The sequence below is a fragment of the Sapajus apella genome, unplaced genomic scaffold (genome assembly GCF_009761245.1).
Source record: "Sapajus apella isolate SASKATOON/1434 unplaced genomic scaffold, GSC_monkey_1.0 scaffold36, whole genome shotgun sequence".
Taxonomy (NCBI): Eukaryota; Metazoa; Chordata; class Mammalia; order Primates; family Cebidae; genus Sapajus; species Sapajus apella.
Window position 1 is genome coordinate 12,700,413 of NW_022436976.1, and position 9,326 is coordinate 12,709,738.

Consider the following 9,326-nt stretch of genomic DNA (forward strand, 5'->3'; position numbering starts at 1 on the left):
CTGTTTAATCAACGTAATGTTTTGGCAATGGAGGGTGGAAGTCAATTTGTTACTTATTTTCAATTTATTTTGGAGAAGGGTAACTCTGGGTTATGAAGTGAGTAGTTAAGACTGAAATTAGGTGACCATCGGAGAAGTTAATGCAATTGTCTAGCTATGGAAATCTTTGTTCATTTTCTTTAACTTCTAAAAAAATAGACCCTTCTATTTCATTGCATCAGTTTTTGATATAATGTTAAACTGTTAAATGTCCCTTTTAAATGCTCGGCACGGTTGATGAAATGGTGTTAGAGATCAATCAAGTTTCTTGAAGAAATCTTGGGGTCATTTTGTGGTCTTTAAGAAACGTAGTTTAGCTATAGCATAGTCAAGAGACTTTTGCAATGTTCCAATATTACAGGTACAGAAAGTCAACAAAAGAAATATACAAATATACCTACATCTTTTAGCTCTTGTAAATTGAAGAAATAATTTTCTCTGGAGTTCCAGTGCTATTGCTTTGGTCCCATTTGCCTCTTGCTGAATGACGTATATTAGCGCGAGTGAAGGATTCTGAAATTGTCTTCCTTATTGACCTCATTTTCAAGCACCAGTTTTTCTTGAGTTCTTTCCTCCCAAGAATAGTATATTTCAAAATGCAATTGTTGTCTTGAAATTGTTACCACAGGGCTTGAAAAATTATCATCTTAAAGCAAGTATGAGTACCCTATATAAAATAGAAAGTGTAGGTCACTGTAGAGAATAGTGTTATGTTTTAAATCTTCCAAAGATTTTTATTCTGTCGATTTCACTTTCTCTTTTCTATCTATTGAACCTGTCCTCAAATACTGGCTGCTTCCCAACAGTACTGAAAATGCTCAAAGCTTACATACGTTACAAAAAACAAACCAATGACATTCGTTTAATTTAATCAGTAATTCATGTTCTCAGTAATTAATTCATTTATTCAAGAAATAATTGTGAACCCCAAGTATAAGGTACTTGGACTACGTCAATCAACAAAACAAAACCCTAGAACTCATGAAACTTTATTATGGTGCGGGTACCAAAAATCAGGAAGATAACTAGACATAGAAATGAAAAGCCCTGGGAAAAATAAACAGGATATCATTTGAGTTAGTATCATTTGAGCTGAGATTCAAGTGACAAGAAGCTAGTAAGGATCATTAAAGTCAGACTTGGAAGAGGAAACAAACTTGTGATATTTTAGGAATGGAGAGAAGGTCTGTGTGCCTAGAATGGAACAAGCCAGGGAAGTCTGGTACCAGGTGAATTCAGAGAAATAAAGAGGGGTTACATTCCTAGGGTCTGTAGTAAGGAGGCTTTTTTTTTTTCCCCCAATTATGATGGACAGCAACTGGGAAGTTTTAAGCTGACTTTCTACTAATCTCATTTATATATTTAAAGGACAATACTTTGTCCATAGCAAATGGGTTTTGTGGGTTAGGATATTTGCTTTTTCTCATTTTTCTATTGGTGGCTGAAAGGTTTCAGAATGTGTTTGCATTTTGAAAATACAATGAACACACTGGAAAAATAGTTGAAGCATATATTAGAAACATGTAATTAAAATGTATACAATACAAAGAGCTATTTAAAATCAATAAGGAGATAAACTCTCTAAAGCTCGAAAACCTTTCAGAGAGCAAAAGAGCGATTTTCAAAGGCCATAATGTAGTAAAGAGTTTTTTGTTTTACAGAGATGTAAAGAGATCAGCAAGAAGCATTTTAAGTATAAGGCAATGGTTAGGATGAGTTTGGGGAGGCCATAGTAGGGAGGTAATGTTTTATTTTATGTGTAATGGGAAGCTACCACAGTTTTAAAGCAAGAGAATGATTAATAAATTATGTGTGGTTAAAAAAATTAGTCTGGTGCTTATAATCTACTCTTTAATCTACAGCAATCCTACTTTTGCTTTCATGACTTTATTGAAACAAACTCCTCTCATGTTGATTTGGTAACATATCAATTCTAATGAACACAACTCACTTGGTGTTCCATTTCCCTATTGTGAACATTTAACAAGAATGACCAATCTTCTCTTTCCAAAACACACTATTTGCTGGACTTCCAGAACTCCAGTGTTTGTGAGTGTTTCTTCTTATCACCTGTGGAGCCTCATTTTGATCTGTATTAAGCTTGCGTGCTCAGGAAATTTGCCTATTTCTGAGACTATGCCATTCTATACACTTACCTTGAGTGAATTAATGTTCTCATAGTTTAAATTTTCCTGATGGCAACTCCAAAATTCTATCTGCAGTCCAGAATTTCTCCATACTTCAGACTTGACTACATAAATATCTTCCAGTTTTCTTGATTTTTATGTTCTCCCTGAGACCTGCTTTAGGCACATCAGAAGCAGAATGCACAAATAGGAATTTATAACATTTGCCACATACTGGCTCCCAGTAACAGCAACTGTGATTCCTTCTCTTCCCTTGTGCCATTTCTATTTTTAAAAAACTTCTGTTGAAAGCTGGGCACAGGGGCTCACACCTGTAATCACAGCACTTTGGGAGGTCAAGGCAGGCAGATCACTTGAGGCTAGGAATTCCAGACCAGCCTGTCCAACATGGCAAAACCTGGTTTCTACTAAAAATACAAAAATTAGCTGGGTGTTGTGGAGTGCCTGTAATCCCAGCTACCAGGGAGGCTGGCTCAGTGTTGCTTGACTTGGCACGTGGAGTTTGCAGTGAGGCGAGATCAGCCACTGCACCCCAGCCTCGGCAACAGAGCAAGGCCCCATCTCAAATAAATAAATAATTAATTACTTTAAAAAATGTCTCTTCAAATTTTGTTGGTCTTATTTCTTATTATAGCTCCAATTTTTCTTCAATTTCTCTCTAACCTCATTGATGCTAAGACCTTCATCTAGAAAATACCATTTCTTGTCCCATTTAAGCCCTCTACCTTATTGTGTTCTCCCATGACATGCTATGGATATACCTTGTATTACTCATCAAAGCTGTAATTACTCATTTAATATCTGAACATGCCACTCGATTTTAAACTTCATACCTCTATGATCATATATCTTTGATTTCTGCCATTGCTTCAGCATCTATTACAGGGTTTGGTACATATTGTGTACTTAAATATTTGTTGAATAAGGAAATGGATGAATAAATGAAAAATGAGAGATTTGTGAATTTTTCCTAGACCAGCATGACACATGTCAAAGAACCTGGAAACAGATTTTAGCTTGGGTTATTATTTATTAAACAATACTTGAATCCAGACTATGCACCCATGCAGCATACTTATATTACCTATCTAATATTTACTTCTTAAGATAAACAAGCATCATTAAAGCCAAGTATTTAGCCTGATAATTCAGAGTATGAGGAAATAGAGAAAAAAAGACAGAGTAGCATCCTCAGACTTATTATTACCAGAAAATTTTTCCTATTAAAGGGAAGAAGTCAGTGGTCAGCAAGGGATGTGGCGAAATAGTTGTCTCTAGAAGCTGTATTGTAGCCATTCTTTCACTACAAACTTGTCTTAGTTATGCACTTGTTATGATGACACTCTTTTGAATTGGTTGCTTTTTTAATTTTTATAATTAATGATGTATACTTTAAATTGAGGTGAAACATTTTTAAATGCCTTTTTTTTTAAAAGCAGAAGTTTTAATAATGTTGGCTTGGACATATGTGCTTCTGAAACTAAAATACAAAACTAATTTGTAGGTGTAAAGAATGTAAGTCTTATGTTGTGAGTGAATGCTCTCTCTGTCCCAAGTTGGAAGACGAAAGTAATTGAAATGCCTGTGTCCGTTCAGTAATTCACTCAGGATTCAGGGATTCATTATAACTATCAGAGCTTTATTGCTTTCTTAGTAGCTAAGGTGGTTTTGTACTTGAAAGCATTGGGTGATATACAGCATACTTGTATAGTATGACACCCTTAGAAAATATGGGGCCCTGCTATGGCAGCATTATGTTTAGATTATAGCTTACCTGGTCTGCCTATTGAAAAAAAAATTCAATTTTGACTTTAATTTTCACCCAGGGGCCACCTACTTGAAATTTTATCCTGGAAAAAAAAGTTTGAATGAGTAATTTAGCATGGGCTGTACATAGTTACTATATATAGTGTATACACACACACACACACACACACACACACACACACACATATTTCTAAAAAAAAATAAAAACAATAGTGGTTAGTGGTCTGGCACAAAGCCTCAGCTAGTTAAATAACAAGTAAAGCAACAACTACATATATATATATATATATAAATATATATATACACACACACACACACACACACACACACACATACACACACATATACATGTATACACAATGAATATATATATACACACATACATATATAGTTAATTGGCTTTGTGTCAAGGAATATGCAAGTTTTTAAAAAAATGTATTTTATTTAACTTCACTATAGCACTTTAAAAATCAATCAACAATGACTCAAAGAAAGTTACTCTCCAATACTGTCTAAACCTTCTTTCCTTTGGCTTTAAGTTGCTACCTGTTGCCTTTTTTGCAGATAATGGTCCAAGTATCAAGCTGGTCTGAATTCAGACAGAAGAAGAACTTGTAACTGTGGTAACATATTATTAGGAAATTTCGAGGCTCTTAATTTGCAATTGTCAGATGCCTTGACTTAACCTATAGAATTATCAATATGAAGATGGTTCTAATTAGTTTGTTTCTACCAGCTATCTCACAAATGTAGAAGATACCAGAATTTTAAGTAGTTTTCTATTGGCTATTGTACTGATTAACCTCCAAACAAATTTTCAACCACCCAAGAAAGTCTTATCTTTACTTTTTCCCTGCTGTTCAATTGCTCTGTTTTTTTGTCATTCTCTTTTTCAATTTTACTGAGATATATTTCACATAATATAAAAGCCATTCACGTAAAGTATATACTTTTTAAAGAGTATATTCACATAATTGTGGAGTGATTATCACACTTTAATTTCAGAATATTTTCAATAGCTAAGAAGAAACCCCAAATCCATAAGTGGTCATTCTCCATTCTTCCTATACTCTTTCTCTAGCAACAAGCAACAACCAATCTATTTCCTATCTATACATTTGTATGTGTTAGACTTTGTTTAAATAAAATCCTATAATAGTTGGCGTTTTCTGCCTGGCTTCCTTCAGTAAGCATAATGCTTCCTAAGATCATCCAAATGGTAATATGTTCCAGTACTTCATTTCTTTCTTATTGATAAATAATATTCCATTGCATAATTATACTACCTTTGTTTATCCATTCTTCAGGGGGTACATATTTGGGTCCTTTTCACATTGTCAGATTATGAATAATGTTGTGAACAAAGTTTGTTATTTAGGCATATTTTTATGTCTTCTAGTTATTACTTCTGGGTCATATGATAATTCTCATCCCTAGCACTTTGAAAAGCCACCATTTTTAAAATACAAAATGATTGCTCATTTTCTGTTTTTACCAGCAATGCATGAGCGTTCCAACTTCTCCACATTCTAGCCAAATTTACTGTTGTCTGTGTTTCAGTTTTAGCCATTCCAATAGAAATGATATTTTCTTGTGGTTTTGATTGACATTTCCCTAATGACTAATGATACTGAGCATCTTTTCATATGCTTATTGCCCATTTGTACATCTTCTCTGGATATTAAAAGTATCTTCAATCCACATTCCTGTTCCTCTTGTTTGGATTGTTACTGTCACAAAAAATCCATCTTTTTATGCTATAATCCCAGCAAACTTTTATGATTATTGACATATAATATTATTTAAAGCAGATAAGAGATGTGTTACATACAAAAATACATTCTTACTTTGTAGAATCTTTACTTCTGTAGTTTCCTTTATCAATACTCTTTATTTCTTCACGTGGATTCAAATGACCTTTTAGTATACTTTATTTTGGATCTCAAAATTTTCTTTCTTGTAAGATGAATCTGCCAACAATGAATTTTTTCCAGTTCTCATTTATCTGGAAATGTTTAATTTTCCCTTTGTTTTGAAGGAGAAGTTAGCTTAGTTGATTTTTTTTTTAACACTGAAGAAGTCCTTCAAGTGTCTTCTGTGGTTTCTAATGAGGTCAGCCTTTAACTTTGAAGGTCTCTTGTATGTGATAAATCATTTTTCTCTTGCTGCTTAAAAAGGTTTTTCTGTGTGCCTGACTTTTGACAATTTGGCTGTGATGTATCTAGATGTCTATTTCTTTGGGTTTATTCTACCTGGAGTTCTTTGTGCCCCTAACTAAGCAGAACTCTCAGTCGAATCAAATAGCTACCACACTCTTGAGAATAGTGATCTCCAAGGGAAAAGTTAGGACAAAATATTGACTGTGCTTTTGAAATGATGCTTTTTACAGAGTTCCAAATGTAGGTACGTATTTCCACTGTCTGCAGTGCTATTGGCTTTAGGTTACTTACTGCTCCAGTTACCAAGGTAAACAAGGGATGGGAATAGCCCCAATGTGAAAAATCACTGACAGCATCAGTTTAATGACAAATTTTCTGTTTGTTCTGTGGTTTTGGCTAAATGCCAGAATTCTAAAATAAAAGATTTTAGTTATTTTGCCTATATTTTTATTACTTTACAGGGAGAATGAGTTGAACAAAGTATTCTCTCTGCCATTCAGGTGCTGAGCTCCTCTCTGTTACCTTTTAAGAAACAAAGAAAAAATGTATTACAGTTGTCTGACTGTAAACCACACTAGTGAATATAATAAAGGATTCAGAGGCGTTCTGATGCAAGATGACTGAATAGGAACAGCTCCGGAGTGCAGTTCCCAGCAACAACAATGCAGAGGGTGAGTGCCCACAGCATTTCCAAACAAACTTTCACTGCCCACAGACCAGGAAATTCCCAGGCAGAAAAGCACCACGAGTTTCCAGCATGGCAGTTTCAGTCAGTGCCGGATTGGCGCACAGAAACTCACACAAATCTGGGCTGCCATTTCAACTGGTGCCTGGAATGCCTGGGAGATAGAGCTGCCTATTCAACTGAAAGGAGGAGGCAGAGACAGGAAGATAGGCGACCTGGCTTGGCGGGTACCATCCAAACAAAACAAGCAATCTGAAATGCTCTGGATTGAGAGTTTCACAGCAAGCACAACTGGACCCAGGACCATACAGCTCAGTTGGGGGAAGGGCGACCACCACTACCGAGGCAGTCCACCAGTACCGAGGCTGTTCACACAGTAGCTGGGCAGAGCCTGCAGCAATGTCTCTGCTCAGCAATGCCTCTGCTGGCAGACTGTGACTAGACTACTCCATGTGGCGCAGGGCATCGATGAGAAAAGGCAGCAGCATGACAGGAACATATAAATAAAGTCAAACTTCCTAGGAAAGAGCACCTGGGAAAAGAGGCTGTTATGAGTTCCCCTGCAGCAGACTTTAAAGTACCTGCCCAGCAGCTCTGCATGGAAAAATGGAGCTCCCCAGCACAGCACTTGAGCACCTATATGGGACAGACTGTCTCCTCAAGCAGTTCCCCAGCCCCCATATATACAGAGACATCTCATAAAGGAGAGCTCAGGCCGACATCTGGCAGGTACCCTTCTGGGACGAAGATAACAGAAGAAGAAACCAGCAGCAACCTTACTGTTCTGTAGACCCTGCAGGTGATCCCCAGGCAAGCAGGGTCTGGAGTGGTGGAAAGAAATAACTTCATCATCAACAAAAAGGACGTCCACTCAGAGACCCCATCTGAAAGTTACCAACTACAAAGACCACAGTTAGATAAAGCCGCTAAGATGGGAAGAAACCAGCACAAAAAGGATGAAAACACCAAAAACCAGAATGCCTCTCCTCCTCCAAAGGATCACAACTCCTCACCAGCTAGGGATCAAAGATAGATGAAGAATGAGTCTGATGAATTGGCAGAAACAGGCTTCAGAAGGTGGGTAATAACAAATTTCTCAGAGCTAAAAGAACATGTGCTAACCCAATGCAAAGAAACTAAGAACCTAGAAAAAGAGTTAGATGAGATGCTAACTAGAATAAACAGCTTAGAGAAGAATATAAACAACTTGATGGAGCTGAAAACACAACATGAGAACTTCACGAAGAATACACAAGTTTCAATAGCCAAATTGACCAAGCAGAAGAAAGGATATCAGAGACTGAATATCAACTCAATGAAATAAAATGAGAGGGCAAGATTAGCAAAAAACAAAAGGGTGAAAAGAAATGAACAAAGTCTCCAAGAAATATAGGATTATGTGAAAAGACCTACTCTACCTTCGATAGGTGTACCTGAATGTGACAGAGAGAATGAATCCAAGCTGGAAAACACTCTTCAGGATATTGTCCAGCACAACTTCCCCAACCAAGCAAGGCAGGCCAACATTCATGTCCAAGAAATACAGAGAACAGCACAAAGATATTCCTCAAGAAGAGCAACCCCAAGGCATATAATCATCAGATTCACCAAGGTTGAAATGAAGGTAGAAATGCTAAGGGCAGACAGAAAGAAAGGTTTGGTTACCCGCAAAGGGAAGCCCATCAGACTCACAGTGGATCTGTCAGCAGAAACCCTACAAGACAGAAGAGAGTGGGGGACAATATTCAACACCCTTAAAGAAAAGAACTTTCAACCTAGAATTTCATATCCAGCCAAACCAAGCTTCATAAGTCAAGGAGAAATAAAATCCTTTATGGATAAGCAATTGCTGAGAGACTTCGCCACTGCCAGGCCTGCCTTACAAGAGTTCCTGGAAGAAGTGCTAAACAAGGAAAGGAACAACCAGTAACAGCCACTCCAAAAATGTACCAAATGGTAAAGACCATTGACACAATGAATAAAATGCATCAACTGACAGGCAAAAAATCCAGCTAGCAACAAAATGGAAGGATAAAATTCACACATAACAATATTAACCTTAAATGTAAATGGGTTAAATGCCCCAGTCTAAAGACACAGACTGGCAAATTGGGTTAAAATTCAAGACCCATCAGTGTGTTGTATTCAGGAAACCCATCTCATGTGCAAGTATACACATAGGCTCAAAATAAAGGGATGGAGGAAGATTTATCAAGCAAATGGAGAGCAAAAAAAAAGCAGGAGTTGCAATTCTCATCTCTGATAAAATGGACTTTAAACCAACAAAGATCAAAAGAGATAAAGAAGTGCATTACATAATGGTAAAAGGGTCAATGCATCACGAAGAGCTGAAAATCCTAAACATATACGCACCCAATACAGGAGCGCCAAGGTACATAAAGCAAGCTCTTAATGACCTACAAAAAGACTTAGACTCCCACACAATAATAGTGGGAGATTTCAACACTCCACCGTCAGTATTAGACAGATCAGCGAGACAGAAAATTAACAAGGATACCCAGGACTTGA